At 42.6% G+C, this 20,311-nt stretch overlaps 1 protein-coding gene across 1 annotated transcript in view; it reads left to right on the top strand.

Annotated features, from left to right (window-relative positions):
- Nucleotides 1-20,311, top strand: part of CDS1 (CDP-diacylglycerol synthase 1) — a 111,983-nt gene that overhangs the window by 10,247 nt on the left and 81,425 nt on the right. The gene's annotated exons all lie outside the window — the stretch shown is intronic.

Here is a 20,311-nt window from a genome sequence, read left to right as displayed (position 1 = left end):
GATTTTTTTTTGGTACACAGCAGAATTCATGGTTCCATTTACCACAGCAAGTCTGGCAGGTCTTGAAGCAGTAAAACAGCCCCGGACCATCATACTAACACCACCATACTTTACTGTTGGTATAATGTTCTTTTTCTGAAATGCTATGTTACTTCTGCACCAGATGTAATAGGACATATACCCAGGGCTGTGAGGTTGGTAGAAAATGGACCGACTCCAACTCCTAAAATAATATAATAAATTGGGTTCAGTAGTTCAATGCAGGATGTGCTGTAAATGTTTTCATAATTTGGGAAAGAGGAGGAGGAGCGCCGAGAGATGGCTGCTCTGGCATGAGGCTCCTGAGTTTTTTAGTTTTTTACCCCGTTTAATTGTTAATTCTCCCTTTGGTTCACTCACCATTGCGTAGCTACAGGATTCGGCAGAGCTGGGAGTAGTGTGGAGACTGCGATCAGCTGGGACCGGTGTCTTTCTGTCCTCGTGGAGCTCCGTGCCTGGATTCAGCTGGGAGAGAGTGAAGCTGCTGGCTGCCTGCCAACTTTCCTACAACTTGTACCCATTTCCAGCAAGCAGATGATCCCTGGATAGGAAACCTGGTGGAGTGTGCGGTGCTGGAGTTGTTCTGGAGATCTTGTGGTCCACGTGGAGCTGTAGGGCTACAGGATTCGGCAGAGCTGGGAGTAGTGTGGAGACTGCGACCAGCTGGGACCGGTGTCTTTCTGTCCTCGTGGAGCTCTGTGCCTGGTTTCAGCTGGGAGAGAGTGAAGCTGCTGGCTACCTGCCTTGTACCCATTTCCAGCATGCAGATGATCCCGGGATAGGAAAGCTGGTGGAGTGTGCGGTGCTGGAGATGTTCTGGAGATCTTGTGATCCAGGTGGAGCTGAAAGGGTGAGCTGGGCAGGTTTGGACTGACTGTTGGTGTGTCCCCTGAAGTCCCTGTCTTGTTGCACCCATGCCCTCCCCCCCAGCAGTGCTGGGAGCACCCTTTATGGAAAGTTGTACATTTAACTCTGCTAAGCTGTGACTGTTCAGTCTTTATAGCTACAAGCTGAGAGTAATCATGGCCACTGCACTCTGTAAACCTACTCTTATGATTTCAAGGGACGATTTATTATTCTGGAATCATCCGCAATTTCTCATGGACTCCCCTTCTTGGAGCATGATTGCTAATTCAACAATTGAGTACATAAAATCCATTACTTCTGTGAAACCTGTGGGGGTGTACTGCAAGAGAGGTAGGAGAGGAGGCATCCTGGCACGCCTTCGGAGGAGAGGGTTCAGAACAGCTCTTCCTTCACTCCACTTGGCTAATGTCCGTTCCTTATCTAACAAAATGGAGGATCTGAGCTTACTTTGTAACATGAGATCTGATATAGCCAATTCAGCTGCTCTTTGTTTTACTGAGACCTGGTTGAATGAGACCATCCCTGATTGTAGTCTGGATCTACCTGGTTTTGTTATCTACAGAGCTGACCGTGATTGTGTAGCTTCAGGTAAACAAAGGGGGGGTGGGGTATGTCCTTACATCAACACTAGATGGTGCTGTGATGTTAACATACTGGGAAAAGGTTGCTCTCCAGATCTAGAGTACCTTGCACTCAATTGTAGACCATTTTACTCTCCAAGAGAGTTTTCATCTATGGTTCTGGTTGCAGTATATATTCCCCCCCAAGCATCTGTTAAAGCTGCTATTGGTGAATTAGCATGCAAAATATCAGAATGGGAGAAAGGATCTCCAGAAGCATTTGTGATCGTAATGGGGGACTTTAACAAAGGAAAACTCAACCTGGATCTCCCCAAATTTACTCAACATATAAACTGCTTCACGAGAGAGAACAATACGCTTGATCACTGCTATACTGTCTTAAAAGGGGCCTACAGGGCAGTGAGGAGAGCAGCAGTGGGCTTTTCAGATCATTGTCTAATTCATTTAATTCCAGCCGACAGGCAAAGGTTGAAAACATCCAAACCTACACTTTATACAAAGAAGACATGGTCTGAGGAGGCAAAATTGCAACTGCAAGCATGCTTTGAATGCACGGACTGGGAGGTATTCCAGGAAACATGCTCGGGTCTGGATGAATGGGTTGATGCAGTGTCCTCATATATCCGTTTTGGGAAGACACGTTTATTCCATCCAAATCTGTCCACTTTCGGGGAAACAACAAGCCGTGGTTTACAAATAAAGTCAGGTTGATCCGTAAGAGAAAAGAAGAGGCTTATAAAGCAGGCGATATTACTGAATTCAAGAAACTTAGGAACTCGCTATCTAAAGAGATCAAGTTAGCCAAACACGAGTATGCAAAGATTCTGGAGGAAAGGTTCTCATCAATAGATACTAGATCTGCATGGAGAGGATTAAGGGAGGTCACCAATTGTAAAAGCCACCCCACTATAGTGAACCCCAGCAGAAGTCTGGCAGCAGAGTTAAATGAATTCTACTGCAGATTTGAGGCAAGCTCTACACACAGTGGCTATTCATCTCTAAGCTCCTCAGTCTGTTCATATAAAGATCATTCATTGTGCAACACCCAAGTAGTGATCTCCGAGGCAGAGGTGATACGCATCCTGAAGGGACTTAAGGTCAAAAAGGCACCTGGCCCTGATGGTGTATCTCCAATGTGTCTGAAAGTATGTGGTACCCAGCTTGCCCCTATACTGACAAATATATACAATGTGTCACTGAAAGAGTGCGTTGTACCTCAGTGTTGGAAAAATTCCACAATTATCCCTGTCCCCAAGAAAGTGGGATCCTCTGAGTTGAACGACTATAGACCAGTAGCACTCACATCTGTAGCTATGAAAGTCTTCGAAAGAATTATGATGTCCCACCTGATAAAATTCACGCAGAAGCTATGGGACCCGCTTCAGTTTGCCTATAAGGAGAATCGTTCGGCAAACGACACTGTCAATCTGGCACTGAAGTACATTTTGGATCATACAGATGAACTGCACTCATATGTCCGGATTCTTTTCATGGACTTTAGCTCAGCGTTCAATACCATTGATCCGAATTTACTTCATAAGAAAATGGTAGCTCTTGGAGTCCCTCTCAACTTATGCTTGTGGATTTATAACTTCCTGACAGCCAGGATACAGAGTGTAAAAGTTGGACCATTCACTTCGGACACCTTGGTCACAAACATTGGGGCACCTCAGGGGTGTGTTTTTTGTCCCCGTTACTGTTTTCTCTCTATACGAATGATTGCATCTCTTCAGCAGACTCAGTAAAAATCTTGAAATTTGCCGATGATATGACACTGATTGGTCTCATCAGGGGAAATGCTGAAGACTTGTATCGTAGTGAGGTGGAAAGAATATGTGACTGGTGTAAAGCCAATAATCTTGTACTCAACACTAAAAAAACTGCTGAGATGGTTGTGGATTTTAGGAAAGATCAACATGAGATACTTCCAATCTACATCCATGACGAAGTGGTTCTTAGGGTCACAGAGACCAAATTCCTTGGTGTTATCATCTCTCATGATCTTAAATGGGGGAAAAACGTGGATGCTGTTATAAGAAAAGCACAACAGAGGATGTTCTTCCTGCGTCAGCTGAAAAGATATGGTTTGTCTAAGAATCTGCTGATCTTATTCTTTAATGCGGTCATCAGATCTGTGATTTGTTCCTCTCTGATAGTCTGGTATGGGGGAGCCACTGCGCATGACAAACTCTGCTTACAAAGGACTTTCAGAACAGCAAAGAGAATTATAGGTTCCCCCCTGCCTAAAATCCAGGATCTTTATGATAAGAGTATTCGATCCCACGCATTGAAAATTTCATCCGATCCCTCTCACCCGGGACACTCCTCATTTCAACTACTCCCTTCAGGACGTCGCTTCAGAGTCCCCAAATGCAGTACCAACCGCCATATGAACAGCTTCTATCCACTCTCTGTTCAACAATTAAATCGTCATGTGTAGACTATATACTGTATGTGTCTTGTTAGATGTTACTTGTTGTATCTGTTGATATATATTATGTTGCCTCTTTGCCACAAAGAATTCCTTGTATATATGTAATATGTACTTGGTGATAATAAATTTGATTGATAAATGTCTGTTCTGTTCCTGATCTAAGGATCTAACGTCACCCTGTCTACCCTATCGTCCCTATATAGGTTTTGCGCCTATCACCGAGCAGGATATCTAATTGCTGCTTGACCCTGGCTATAAGCCCTGCACAGTTAAGGACAGGATGAGCGTTAGTCAATTCCCACTACTGCAAAAGACAGATGGAATACACAAACAAGGTTGAACATTTAGCTTGAGTAGGCTCAGAGATAAACACAGACGTCCTCCAGCAACACCAAGGAGGAAGATAGAGACTGCAATAGCTCCAAGCCACAACAGTGAACTGGAATTAGAAATATCACCCACACCTTTCCAGCAACAAGCTGGAAGTTATAAACACCCTGGTCCAGGTGTGTCAACTAGAGCCAGGGGAAGGTTGCCGCTGGGTCCTAGAGTCAGAAGGCCCAGTAAGAAGTCTGCAAAGTAAACTGCTGAAACTTCTCCTGTCAGATGCAGAGCGACGGTCTGCAGCCTTTGACACACCCGTAACATGACCGTCCGTTCGCACCAGGAACACTGGTGAACTGTGACAGGTACGATTTGGCAGTCACTCAGAGTGACTACAGACTTTTGTCTCAAGCCTAGATAGCCCCTTTAAGAAGACTGCCAATCTGTTGTAGGGAACGCTGTAGGCCATGGAATGTAAACTTGCTATATTCTGTAATGACGCCAGGCACGTTGATACCCTGCCTCCTATTACTGTATGTTTTGGGGCTGCAGCCTGGGCTATGATCTAGGTCCTAAGTTGGTGGTTTATCTCTAAAAGTGTTCTTTTTGTGTTTTGCTGTCTAAATGTGAACACAGACTGAAAAACATGATATGACGATGTTGCTCTGATTGTAGCCCATGCGGTCGTGTGTGAATATCAGATTTGCCCTATTGTTTGATACCAAACGCCAAGGTATACCCATCAAAGCAGTCCTAACCAATGTATTTAAAACCTGACCATGTGAACAGTATCTATATGAGCAGGATTCAGAAAAGTAATGTCTGAAGTGGACACACTGTGTGAGACTGCTCTATATGTGCATGGCCCACAAGAGAGGGGTGGGAACCTCCCAAAAACTTGCAAAAGCAAGAGACCAATTGAATACAAACTCATGGGCCATGCACGTAGTAAATAAGTCAGTAGGACAGTGTTCACACCACCAAGAGACTAAAACACAGTACAACAAACGTGAACAAATACTCTGCTGTTTTATTATCATCTTTTTACTAGCACTTGCTGTTTATTGTGAGATATTTTTTTACAGCAGAGTATTTTTTCACGTTTGTTTTTACTGTTTTTCTCTGTGTTTTAGTCTCTTGGTGGTGTGAACACTGTCCTACCGACTTATTCACTATGTGCATGGCCCATGCGTTTGTATTCACATAGTAGTGAAGGCTGCAATGTTCCTTGCCTCTGTCTATGTCATGAGACCGGTGGGGAACACAGGAAGTCAAGCAGAGGAGCGGTGCTGCTGCAGGAGGTAAGTATACATTATATTGTGCAACATACTGGGTAAATTAATAAGGGGTGGTCCAGTAGTGGAGGCTGCGCGGAGTCTCCGGCTGACCTGAGGTGATCTGACAGCGTGGGAAAAAGTTCCGAAACGTTGTAGTTGCAGTGATTGCCTCAAAAGTTTGTGCAGCAAAATATTATGTTAAGGGTACCATCATTTCTGTCCAGACCTAATTCATGAGTTTTATTTTTTTAAAAAAATTCTGTGGAAGCATGGTTGAAAAGCAATGTCTGACTTTCATTTGTTCATTTTCATAGATTTTTGATGTATTCTTACTTTTGTCAGATTCAAGTTATTTCTGTGACCATTGTGGGTTTTTCTATCATTAAACAAGGGGTACCAACAATTTTGACCACATGTGTACCAGGATAGGGGAAATTAGTACACAATTGACCACATTTTTTGCTTCTTTTTTTTTTTTTTTTTTTAAAAATCTAAATACCTCCTATAAAACCTAGGTGCGTCTCGTGGTCCGGTGCGCCTTATAGTCCAAATGATACAGTACTTGAATATTAAATGGGAAGTTTTTTTGGTAACTGTAAAGGGAATCTTTCAGCAGGTTTTTGCTAGGTATTCTGAGGGCATCATAAGGTAAGAGCTAATACACTGATTTAAGGGATGTGTCACTAATTAGGTTGTGTGCTGTTTTCAATACAATGAGTGTTTTATCAGCAGGAGATAATCGCTGTCCATACTACAGTAAACCTTGGTCAGACTCCACCCATACCACGGATTATCAGCTTACTGTCAATATACAATGTGTAAAGAAAGCAGTGAAGGTGGCAGGGTTAGCTTTCTGAGCCCGGCTACATCTAATAATTCTGTTGTGTCACAACTGCTGCAACCAATACACTAAGTGATACATCATTGGATTCAACTTCACTTTTCCTACATTATGCTGCACTCTGATGAGGTAGCAAAAGCATGATGACAAGTTCCCTTTAAAACCTTATGCATGGGAAAAAAATGAAAGTGTGGTCATGAAGAGGAAAAATAACATGGTCTTGAACTGGTTAATCTACTTCTATATGTAGTAGAGAAAAAGTAGGCTATTGCTGGGTAATTACTGTGCCAGTCCGCTCTTATGCATACGTTACAAATGGTGGATACATGGAGCCGTGTGTAACGTCAGCTCTCCATTACTATAGGTACAGATGATCCTTTTTGTAGATCATCTACAGAACTCAAATTTCTATAATTAGACGGCACGATCACTTTTTGAAAGGAACTCAAAGTAGAGTTGACATTATGAAAGCAGATGTTATTGCTCATTTTGTGCACAATATTGTTTGTTCTCAGTGTTATTTTTCGTTGTGCTGATTGTGATTTATGGAGTGGACCTTTCCAAAAGACATAGCTCTACCTACTGTAGACAGATCTCTGCTTCTAATGGGAATCTGTCACCAGCTTTTTACCACCTTGTCTGAGAGCAGCAGGATGTTAAGGCAGAGATTCTGATTCCAGACATGTGTCACTGGGCTGCTTGCTTTAGTTTTGATAATTTCCGGCTGATAAAACAGTGATTTTATCACTACAGGACTGGTAAACCTGCTGCCATGTAGTCCTCCATATTCATGAGCTCTGTATAACCCCACTCCCTCCACTGATTGGAAGCTTTCTGCCTATGCACAGGTGTACAGAGAATGTGGGCAATCAGTAGTGTGGGCGGGGTTATACAGAGTTCAGCATTTAGAGAACTGCTAGATCTGCAGCAGATAAAACTAGGATTTTATCAAAAGTACAGAAAGCAGCCCAGTAAGTGACACATCACTGGAATCAGGGTCTCTAACACTACTACATCACGCTGCTCTCAGATGTGGTAGCAAAAAAACTGGGGACAGATTTCTTTTTTTGTAAAGGTGGCATTATACCTTAGACAGCTATGCCTTCCATCCGCTACCCTCTTCCCCATACACGTATATGCAAGTACTCCCTATGGGCAGGGAGGAGTAAGCCACTGCAAGAAACATCTGGAAAGGGCTTCTCTCTGGAAGGAACAAAAAAATCAGGCATGTTTAAAATCCGCATGCCCGATCCTCCTTTGTTTTGGCATTTGCAGTCTGGAGAATGTCAGGGCACTGTCATACGCCTTAAATGTTCATCCGCTTCTGCTGACATTGGCGGATTTTGCTGATGTTCATCTAAAAGTGTAGAGCAACCTAAAACCTCCATGCCAACACGGGAGCAGCCATCAGTTAAAGGATTGTGCGGTCTTAAACTACAAGTCTGCAGTCGCTGTGTGTGACTGCTTACTTGTGAACCCTTAGGCCTCTTTCACACATCAGTTTTTTGCCTTCAGGCGCGATCCGGCTTTTTTTGGAAAAAACGGATCCGGCAAAATGCAATGCCGGATCCGGTTTTTCCCCATTGACTTGCATTAGCGCCGGATCTTGCCGGATGGCATTGCGTTTCATCCGTTTTTTGCCGGATCCGTCAACTTGTCTCATTCCGGCGTCTTGAAAAAACGTCTACTGTAACGTTTTTTGTCTCCGGCGAAAAAGCCGGAAGCGCCGGATCCGGCGCTTCCAGCTTTTTGCTACAATTAAAGTCTATGGGCGCCGGAATGCGCCGGATCCAGAAAAAGACGGATCCAGCAACCGGATCTGTTTTTTTTAAGTCTGCGCATGCTCAGATCCAATTGGCCAGCCGCCAGGAACAGAGACGGATCCAGCAAAAAAACGGATCCGTTTCTACAGTTCTCCAAAATTTATGCCGGATCCGTTTTTTCTAAAAAAAGCCGGATCATGCCTGACGGCAAAAAACTGATGTGTGAAAGTAGCCTTAGATTGTGCTCCAGGTGTGTGGCTGCAGGGATGTGATTTGCATACATGCGGTTTCGTGCCGATCAGATGTGTGCGGCCTCACTCAACACAGTGTGGCAGGAAGTATGCACATGACATACGGACACGGCGCTATCCTCACAGCATGGAGTGCGCGTGATGTGAGGATTCACAATTCTGCAGTCACAGAGACCGGACAGACCTTGAATGAAATTGCAGAATCGATGGTTTCCTTCGGGAAGGTACAGAGCTGCCAGCTTTACTTTGTGGGACGTACCACAATACCATGGGGCACCAGCCTAAATGGTTGTCGTTGCGAGGTGAGGAGGGTGCAGCTTATTTGAAGAGATACTAAAAAGTACTGGCATCTATCAATGAACCAGTTTGTCATCATTTTACGCTCCATTGTGCCAGTAACTATGGGGCGAACGTGGAACCTGTCCGATCCATGATAACATTTCTGGCATGAAGTCTGCTCGCTCGTGTACTTCTTCTCCACTGCCACTAAACGAGGATGCCAAGAGGTGGACACGGGTGAAGGCCTGTGGGGAATGAGTGCTATGTGTTTGTCTACTTTGAGGAATAGCTGACTTTTTTTTTTTGCATTTGTGCGGTTACCTTTCAGTTTAAAAAAGAAAAAAATCTAACCTTCAGTAATATTGTGGCGAGCGTTTCACACCCCTCCAATGCACTGCACCCAGGCTTCTAAAGGCAGACTTTGTGGAAACTGATTTGCCTCATACGGGACAAAGTATCAGAAACGACTTTGTCAAGTGCTGCGGACCTCTATATAGTGTGAACAGTGCCGGGGAGCACAGATCTGCTATTCATATGGAATGAGTAGGCCTACTTACACCCATTCCTGATTGCCACATCTATTTTTGCTCTTTATGTCTCATCAGTTAATCATGTATGGCCTCTTATTTTCACTGATAGTTGTGGGTGTAAGTAGAGTCTTTGTCACAAATTCTGTTAAAAGCTCTGGACATACTAGTACAAAATGCTGCACTGTTTTGTCTGGAAAAAGCATAGACATCATAGCGGAAACATGATCGACCCCATTATATTCAGTTACGTCATGTGCCGTCATTTTCACAGTACTGCTCCTATAATTAATGAATTACAGAACTGATATTAAAGAGTCACTGTCAAGTAAAAAAAAAAATCATAAATCAATAGTACTTGGGAAAATAAGCTGTGTAATATATCTTGTAAGAGAAATTTGCTTCTTTCTCCTCCTGGACTGATCATTCATAAACAAAATTCCTAATTCATCGGTCAAATCTGTCTTCCCATTATTGACATAGCAGATGACAGTTGGTGCTCATAACATTGTATGGATAAACTGTAAGTGTGGTTTCAGGAGAACTTGCAGCAGAATGTTTGTCTGCCTTTAGTTCTTCTTTCACCCTCTCCCTTCCCCTCTCCACAAAATTTCAAAAGCTGCAAGTGTCATCTCATATCTCTGTAGTGGGGAAATCTGTCTTTTAACTGTGAATTGAGAGTGAAATAAATAGATTTCTCTGTCATACATTGCAAAGTTTCTTATTTTGATTGATACTATTGGTTTATGAAATAAAAATTAGAATGACGGTTACTGTAGAATCACTTCATGACATATTTATGTCATATGTCGTGTCCCTGATTTTGATACGGGCTCACGCACTGAGCCCGCATATATTCCGACACATGACGGCTGATCTAATCAGACGTACGTACCTTTAACAGCTGCAGGTGCGCATCATTCCACACTCCTACTGGCGTGATGGCACAGTGGATTGTCATGACAGCCGGGAATCTACTGATGACGCCGTGCGTGTCATCACGATCCTCCTGTGAAGGCCGGTCTGGTGCCGGCATTCATAGCAGATCATGATTTCTGTTATAGATAACAATGCTAATTTTGTCATTCAAAACGTCAGCTTATGGTGCAAAAAAAATAAGCCATCACCCAGTCCCAGATATCAAAAAATGAAAAATGCTATAGTCTCGGAAAATGCCGACAAAAGCAAAAACAAATTTCATACACATTTTCGAATTTAAAAAAAAATAAAAAATTTCCACTTCTTAAATAAAAAACCTATACATGTTTGGTGTCTGCATACTCGTACTGCCCTGGAGAATCATAATGGCAGGGTTGGGCTTTGGTTTGGCAGGACCGTCTCTATCTTCTATCCACCGGTTTATCTTTTGTTCTACCATTCTATCTTATTTGTAACTAGCGTGATATGATATTGACAATAGTGTATTATTCTAGGGGAAGCAGTGCAGTAAAGCATTGCATTTTATACGCCTTCATAAAGGGAACATTTAGCTGACGTCTGCTGCCCGAAGCGCCATCAGCATGGATCAGACGCTGGCTCATTCATGTCAAACACACTAAAAAGAGACTCTGCTCTTCGGAAGACTAGTCTGATGTCGGTCCCTTGTGTTTTCTGCTCCTTTAGACTGACCGGTCTCTCCCATGCGCACACATAAGGATGGACCTGTCAGTCATCAGGGTGGGGACTGGCTTTCCGAGACACACTCCCCTGCCAGATTTTCAAAGTACGTTTTCTCTGAAATGCCGCAGTGTTTCCTGATGCGACCGACCAATGTCACAGCTAGTGTCTAATTCTTGATCCCCGTGGTTCGAGCAGAATGAATGAGCGGACAGGTTCCATTTATGTGATACCTGATGTAGCAAAATACAAGCACTGAAAATGCAGTTATTACACCACAGAGCAAACCACGCTCCAACCCCGGGAACACCTCCTCTGCCAGCTCTTTCATATCCTGCCATACTGGATCTCTAATTTGTGTGACTGGTTATTGCATCAGCAGTGCAATGTGCACAGATCAGCCATAACACTAAGGCCGACCTGACAGTAGGATTTTGGACTCTTCACTAAAGACGAGGCTGCATGGGCGCTTTGAAGCTCATAAAAATAATTTTTTTTTTTTTTAAAGAAATTCATGACTGCTTTTTCACCGACCTTCCTCCTATGGCTGAAATGTCACACAGGCACAGTCATTACCTGGGGTTGGCCACATGCAATAATTTCCAAATAATGTCATTGAGCAGAGAAATCAATCTGCGCCTCCGCCACCTCTGGCAATGCTGGCTCTAGAATGGGGATCCCCGGTGTCCACTTTTTTCCTACCGGTACAACCACAGTGAGGAGCATTTGTAGAGGAGATCACACACCCAACCTGCCCCATCATCAGAGTGCATCTGGGCATCTACAACAGTCACGTGATTGCTTATATATCTGTATTATTACTAGGCTCTTGGTAACATCTGTACATATTTTATCCTATATTTCTATGTCTATTCTTGGTTATCATTTTTCTTTGCACTTTTAGTATAGTACTATTGCAGATTGATGAACCATTGATAACATAAGTAAGAACATAAAGAGCAGTACTTATTTCTGGTCTATCACGCAAGATTAGTGTGGTGATACACATGATTTTCTTTGTATCATAATCTAGTCTTGGTCGAATTTCAAGACAAGTCATAACATACCGGTAAAAAAAAACCCCCTACATGTTACCACCCTAAGGGTACCGTCACATTTAGCGATGCACCAGCGATCCCGACAATGATATGACGCTGTCAGGATCGCTGGTGCATCGCTAAATGGTCGCTAGTGAGCTGCCAACCAGGCAGATCTCACCAGCGACATCGCAGGGGTCGGGGGTCGCTACTTACCTGTCAGACGAGGCGATCCTGATATCCTCCCGCCCGCGTCCACACGTCGCTCGTCTGCGCCACAGGAAGCCCTGCAGGAAGCTGACGACGAGAAGCGGTCCAGGACGTTCTCGTGCGATCAGCGATAGCCAGCGGGGAGCCGGTCGGAGGTAAGTGTCACACTTATTGCTAGCGATATCACTATCGCTGCTGCGTCACAAAATCGGTGACGTTTAAGCGATATCGCTAGCGATCTCGCTTAGTGTGACAGGGCCTTAAGGCTACGTTCACAAGTTGCGTTTTTGCTGCAGGTTCTCCTGGCTGTAAAGATGCTTATAAAAAACAGGTTTTGCTGCGTTTTTCAAGATCCCAAGTTCATCATTGCTTCCACCACAGAGGCATGAACACAGGTCACCAATGCAAGACATGTGAAACCATGAAACCATTTTTTGAAAAAAGGGTAATATGATCAAATTATTTAGTGGAAAAAGATTTTTATGTCTGGGAAAATTAGTGACTATTCTGAACAAAAAGGTTTACATGAGTTCATGAAAAATGACACAATTACAAATGTAACAGCGGAGGAGGTGAACTGGTCAGGAATATGAAAATTGGAATAATCAAGAAAAAAGCGAGAATAAAATAAGAGTAAAAACTGATTTCGTTTGAACTAGTGACAGGTACTCTTTAACACCTATCAGCACTGTGCCTTACCTTTTAGAGTGGGAAAAAAGTATAAACAATCTTGTAAAAATTCCAGGTTTCTGTTTTATGTAAAAAATTCAGACCATTTACAAATATTTCAGAACTTGTTCCAGTTTTAATGTCACTTATAATTTGCACAAATCCACTGAGAAACAAAATAGCAAAACAAATTATTTTTTTTTGTTTTCCACGTTTCGCGTGTGCTTTCTCAAGGGGAGTTAGGCTATGTGCGCACGTTGAGTATTTGCTTGCAGAAATTAGTGCAAGTTTTCTGCATCTCTTGGCAGGAAAAATGCTTCTGAAAAAATGCACGTTTTTGCGTGCGTCTTTGTACAGCAATGAAAGGTTTTTTTCGAGCTAAATAAGGATATTTAAATTTTTTTTTTTGCAATGTACTGTAATTTTTTGGTTCAACACCACCTTTTTCATGCTGATGCAGTAGCATCAGAATAATGGGATTAGGGTGTGGTGTTAGCAACTGTCATTGACACCTAGCTCTAGGCTTAGTAATGAAAAGGTGTCAGCCCTATACCCTCATTACTAAGCCGATAAGTAAACACAAACACACACATTGTCACCAGCCTATGTAGGAGTATTAACAGATCAAACCTACTTAGGCTGTAACCAGACAGCAACTATTAATTTTAAAGAAAAAAAATTTGTGTGGGCTCCTGCATAAATTTAATAACTAGCAGAGGGAAAGCCGACAGCTGAGGGCTGTTAATATTTTGGGAAGGATCCAATAGCCACAAAGGTTCTCAGGCTATTAATAACAGCTCACAGCTATTTGCTTAGTCTTTACTGGCTAGTTTACAGGAGGACCCCAGAAAAAATTGACATAGGGTCCCCCTATAAAATCTTACCAGCAAAGACTAGGCAGACAGCTGCGGACTGATATTAATAGTCTAGTAAGGGGCCTTGCTTATTGGCCCCTCCCAGACTAAAAACATCAGCTCTCAGCCGACGCAGAAAAAGCGCATCTATAATATGCGCCAGATCTGGTGTTTAGTCTCGCTCCTCCCACTTGCCCTGCGGTGGGACCAAGTGGGGTTCATATTTGTGGGGTTGATGTCACCTTTGTATTGTCCAGTGACATCAAGCCCACGGCTTAGTAATGGAGAGGCATCTATAAGACACCTATCCATTAGTAACTCCATAGTGATATTGTATAAAAACACACACCCAGAATAAAGTCCTTTATTTGAAATAATGACACAGACTCAAAGACTGCTCTCAGAGACAGCCTGTGATACACTGACAGGAGTTCACCAGAGTTCATCAGCTGATCAGCTTCGGTGACCTCTCTTATGGCACCACTGCTGTGTAGGAAAGCTCTCACACAGCGGTACCGTAACCAAGAGCACTGGAGCTGATGAACACCAGTGACGTCTCTCAAGGAAGCTCAGTGATACACTGCGGCAGTGATTACCTCCTGTCAGTGTATCGCTGGGTAGAGCAGTCACATCTTTACAAATCTTTACACGTGAGATCGCCGTGAGACACTCGGGATTACGTGGACTACAGCAGGACAGGTGAGTATATGGTGGTCTATTATGTTACATTATTTCTAGAAGACAAGGGCATTGAGGATTAGGTGTTAAGTGAGTATGTTGTTGTTTTTTTTTAACTGTGAGTACACAGGCGCCAGCAGATGAGGCTACGTCTCCCATCAGCAGCACCTGCTGTCACTGTTCAGTCACAGCAGACATAGCCTGATGGCCGCAGTAGTCTCATCGACCCACGCCTGCGGGTCACAGTCACACCTGTGCGGTCACGCTTACATCTGACAGCATGACCCCACAGCACACTGACTGATGGTCTACGGTAGCGTTACCGCGGGTGACAGTCAAGCTGCGGGATCCCGCTGACATCTGACAGCATGATCCCGCAGCTTTTTCTTCATTTGGGAATTTCCCTTTGGGTTTACATTTTACACAATACATTCTGGTCATGTTTTCCATATGATTTACTAACGGACACATTCATACAGTTCACTGTCATTTTTGCCACCGTAGCTTTTGATCTTTTTTTTAGGTTATTGTCACTCATCCTTTATGCCACTAAATATATTGTCTTTTGACTGCATAATTACCTAATGTCTTTGACTTTCTTAGTATTTGTGACCTTCTGAACTGTTTACTACTATATATATGTACCAGCTATTATTATGCTGCAGATCCTTAGATTTTTTTCAGCAAACCTCTTTTAACATTTTTTGGTTTGATTGTCTGTATATTGTGTCAGTAGCATTTGGATTTTTTTACTACATGAACACAGTCCTCCAGTATGTGTTATATGCAGGCTCTATATTGTTGGAGTGTTTTTTTTATAATATTTTTTACTATTCGGGAGATCATGTGCTTTTTCTGACAACATACTGCTAACCAGAATAGTAGTGAATGTAGCTGTAAAGATTTAAATAGCTGCAGGAATTTCTTTCAAGTACTGGTTGTGTACTGCATGTGACAACAACTTCTTGTATTGTTCATATGTCAGGTCTATGGGGTAGGGTGGCAAGTGTTTTCTTACAAAGAAAAACATCCAAGCCAAAACCTAAAAAAATATTATGGTCTGATAGGAATCTAAGTTTAACTTTTTGTCCATAATTTTGGGGCAAACACTGCGCATCAACAAAAGAGTATCTAACCCACAGTAAAGCCTTGTGGAGGCTGAACTAAGGTTTTTGTAAAGGGAATTATGAACAGTTCTAAATATCAGTCATTTTTGCATCAAAACCTTCAGGCCTCTGCTAAAATGCTGAAGAGGAATTTTTCACTTTTCAACACTTATGACCGTGAGCATACCTCCAAACCAACAAAAGAAAGCCTTTACCAGCAGAAGGTAAATTTTTGAAATGGTCCAGCCAGAGCACACACCTGAATCCAATTCAAAATCTGTGAGCTGACCTGAAGAGGGCGCTCTACACAGTAGATGTCTTCACAATCTGACAGATTTGGAGCGCTACTGCAAAGAAAAGTGGAAAAAGATTGCCAATTCTACTGTAGGTGTGCAATGATAGACTCCTACCCAAAAAGACAGAGTGCTATCATAAACTCAAGGATACTTCAATAAAGTATTAGTTTAAGGGTCTGCATATTTTTTCAATCACTGTTAGTTCTTTTTTTTCCACCCCAAAAGATTTCCGTTTGTACAGATTATGGGTGACGTTAAAGCGGAAAAGGTTCTGAAATTATTCTTCTTGGGATTTTTTAATGATAAAAACTTGACATTTTAATAGGGGTATGTAGACTTTTTAGGCACCACTGTACCGTATGGTCAGGATGCGCATATATGGAGAGGGCTCAGGAACTGTCCTCATTCCATACGGGCCAGATGCCGGCTGTATTACTTAGCCGATATCTGCTCACAATAGCAGCAATTGGCAATAACTGTGATTGCTGCTGTTTAAGACATTTAAATTGCTCTAATCACTGATGGGTGCATTTTAACAGCGTAATCACCAGTGCATTCACTTATTGGCTCCCAGATGTCGGTAACAACTAGTGATGAGCTAATATACTCGTTGCTCGGGTTTTTCCGAGCATGCTCGGGTGACCTCTGAGTATTTTGGCGTGCTCGGAGATTTAGTTTTTGTCGAAGTAGCTGCATGATTTACGGCTGCTAGACAGCCTGAATACATGTGGAGATTCCCTAACAAAGAGGCAATCCTCACGTATTCAGCCTGTCCAGCAGCCACAAATCATGCAGCTGTGTCGACACAAACTAAATCTCCGAGCACGCCAAAATACTTGGAGGACACCCGAGCATGCTCGGGAAAACCCGAGCAACGAGTATACTTGCTCATCACTAGTAAGAACCCATCCAATCCACACAGGCAAATAAATCAAACCATAGATGTCCATAAATTATGTGTAATGATAACAAATTACACATGGGATAAAGTATTGAACATGATTACTAAAATTTATTTAATACTTCATACAAAAGCCTTTCTTGGTGGTGTCAGCTTCAAGACACCTTTTGTACAGAGAAACTAGTCGCATGCATTGCTCAGGTGTGATTTGGGCCCAGTCTTCCACACAACCCTCTTCAAATCCTGATGGTTCCGTGGTCTGTGAACTCTGTAGTTTCTTCTACAAATTTTCTATTGGGTTCAGCCCAGCTGATTGGCTGGGCCATTCTAGCAGCTTTAGGCTAAGTGCACACGTAGCAGAAAATTTCTGCTCAAAAACCTGACTCCCTTCCCAGAAACCGCGCCTTTTTTGTCTTCGAGTTTTCCGCACATTTTCGTCAGGGTTTTGATGCGTGTTTTCAAAACGCATTGAACTAGCCAGAAATGCGGAAAAATCCGCAAAATTAATGAGCATGCTGCGTTTTTTCGCGGTAAAAAGCGCATCAATATGCACAAAAAGTGCAAAATGCATAGAAATTAATGGGAAGCTTATTTTTAGCGGTTTTATGGTCAAAACCGCTAAAAAAACGCTGTGTGTGAACACAGCCTTATTTTCTGTCTCTGAAACCAATTGAGAATTCCCTTGGCTGCGTGTTTGGGGATCATTGACTTGCTGAAATGTCCACCCTCATTTCATCTTCACCATCCTGATGGCAGCAGATTTTTATCAAGAATGTCACATTAAATTTGTCCGTTCATCCTTCCTTCAATTACATGAAGTTTACCAGTGCCGTATGCTGAAAAGCAGCCCCACACCATGATATTTTCAACTCCAAACTTCACTGTTAACATGGTGTTTTAACATGGTGTGTATTATGGCATTCAAAGAGTTCAATTTTGGTCTCAATTTTTGGCTTGTCTAAATGTTAAGCAAACTTTAAATACGCATGAATGTGCTTTTGCTCAGCAATGGAGTTTGAATATATTACTAATAGTTTTCTCTGAAACAGTTGTACCTGCTGATTCCAGGTCCTCGGCTCTTGGACAACTATTCTGATAATTCTTTTTACTCTGAAATCTTGTGTGTTGCACCTGGTCATGGCTGGTTTATGATGACATTATGTTCTTTCCACTGCAGCATTATGGCCCCAATAGTTCTCACTGGAACCTTCAGTAGTTTTGAAATTCTTCTGTAACCAATGCCATCAGTATGTTTTAAACAATAATGTTGCAAAGGTATTGAGGCTACTTATTGTTTTTGCCCATTATGAGATATTTCTTGTGTGGCACCTTGGTATTGTCAACTTTTTATAGACCAGCTGTTGAACCACTGATACTATTTTTCACTAAGTGGCAGGGTTGCTTTCTAATTACTGGTAAATTTCAGCTGGGGATATGACTTTTTTTGCACCTCTCTTGCTTCATGTGTTCAATACTTTTTCCGTGTTCTATCTCATGATTACACATAATTTAATTTATTGACATCTATGGTTTGAGTTCGTCGCCTGTGTGGATTGGATGGGTTGTTATCGACAGCTGGTGAAAATTTCACGTCAATAGCACTTTCAGAAATATATTTACTTAGAAAATATATAAAAATATATATGTACCATATATACTCGCATGTAAGCCAAGATTTTCAGCCTATTTTTTGGGGCTGAAAGTCCCCTTGTCGGCTTATATGTGAGTCATATACACCAGGGGGTCGGAGAGGGAGGGCGAGCGGGGGTGTCAGATCATACTTACCCCCCGGCACGTCTCTGCAGCCCCCCTGCTTCTCCCATGCCTTCCTTCAGCGGTCACGTGGTACGGCTCATTAAAGTGTGCATATTCATGACTTTAATGAGCGGTACCACGTGACCGCTGAAGGAAGGAAGAGCTGCCAGATACGCAGGGGCTGCAGAGACCGCGCTAGGAGGGGGTAAGTATATGCGATATTCACCTGTCCCCGGTCCATCGCTGTGCGCCACTCTGTCTTCCTCAAACTCTGTCAGTCACATTCAGGCAGCAGAAGGCGCAATGACATAGTGGGCACCGCGCCCTCTGCTGCCTGAACAGTCACTGACAGAGGGACCCGGAAGACAGAGCGGGCGCAATGATGGACCGAAGACAGATGAATATTGCAGGTGCTGGGGCCCTGAGCCAGCGGTGACACCGGCACCTGTCCCCCAGCGATGAAGAGGTGAGTATGTAATTTTTTTTATTATTTGCAGCAGCTGCATGATGTGGGGCATAATCTATGGAGCATCTTATGGGAGCATAATGTATGGAGCATCTTATGGGGGCATAATCTATGGAGCATTTTATGGGGCCATAACCTATATGGAGGAGCATATGGGGCATAATCTAAGGAACATCTTATGGGGCCATAACCTTTATGGAGCAGCATCTGGAACATCTTATGGGGCCATTATTAACCTTTGTGCAGCATTATATGGAGTGTATTTTGTATGGAGCATCTAATGGGGCCATTATTATCCTTTTATGCTGGCCTTAGAAACCCCTCAATGAAATGACATGATGTTATTGAACATTTAATCTGTTATTTCGCATTGTTCTCCCAAAGATCAACTACCGGCCGAAGTGTCGGTGGCGGCTTTCTCATAGAGGTTACAACAGCACTTATACACAAAAACACTCATTCGGTCAAGATTCTTTGTCTGATCGTTCAGCTAACAGCCATCTACCGTATATACTCACATATAAGCCAAGATTTTTAGCCCATTTTTTTAAGGCTGAAAGTCCCCCTCTTGGCTTACACGCAAGTCATAATCTATGGAGCATCATATGGGGCATAATCTATGGAACATCTTATGGGGCCATAACCTTTATGGAGCAGCATATGGGGCATATTATTCTATGGAGCATCTTATGGGGCCATTATTAACCTTCGTGCAGCATTATATGTGGTGTATTTTGTATGGAGCATCTATTGGGGCTATTATTATCCTTTTGTTCAGCATTATATGGGGTGTATTTTGTATGGAGCATCTTACGGGGCCCATCATGAACTGTATGGAGCATTATATGGGGCTCCTGATTCAATATGGCTATTCAAAAACATTTAACCTACTGATGTCTCAGTTAATTTTACTTTTATTGGTATCTAGTTTTATTTTTTAAATTTACCAGTAGCTGCTGCATTTTCCACCCTAGGATTAGACGCGAGTCAATAAGTTTTCCCAGTTTTTTGTGGCAAAATTAGGGGGGTCGGCTTATACTCGGGGGGTCGGCTTATACACGAGTATATACGGTATGTATTATTTGATGTACATTTTTGAAGGCAGATGTATGAAATTTTTAAACAAAAAAACAGTCGGATGAAAATTGTGTTTTTTAAATGAAACCCGGATGATTTTTCACACGCTCGTCTGAGCCTTTTTTATTGCAGAGAACAGAATGATAGTATTTTCAGCACAAGAAAAATATATTGTTTAACAATGAAAATATATCTTTTTTTTTTTTTTTTCCAAAGCATCAGATGCCTTGACTTCCTTGTTACATTTAATGCTGCTAGGGCTGATTGGTGAGCACTCGCTCCTACAGGAGTCTTGTTTGTCCACATGGCATTGTGCCCTAGGTAAACAAAGGAGTGGAAACGTGGAGTGACTAATCCACTTTAGGTCTCTGTATCACTGTCAACTCTTTGGTCCCACACTGGACTTTAGATCCATTGCTAATAAACGTTTTATCACAGGAGGATTAACACTTTCTATGGAAT

This window comes from Dendrobates tinctorius, unplaced genomic scaffold (assembly GCF_039654945.1).
Source record: "Dendrobates tinctorius isolate UK_male_01 unplaced genomic scaffold, ASM3965494v1 ptg000011l, whole genome shotgun sequence".
NCBI classification, from domain to species: Eukaryota; Metazoa; Chordata; class Amphibia; order Anura; family Dendrobatidae; genus Dendrobates; species Dendrobates tinctorius.
This window is presented reverse-complemented; position numbering and strand designations above follow the sequence as displayed.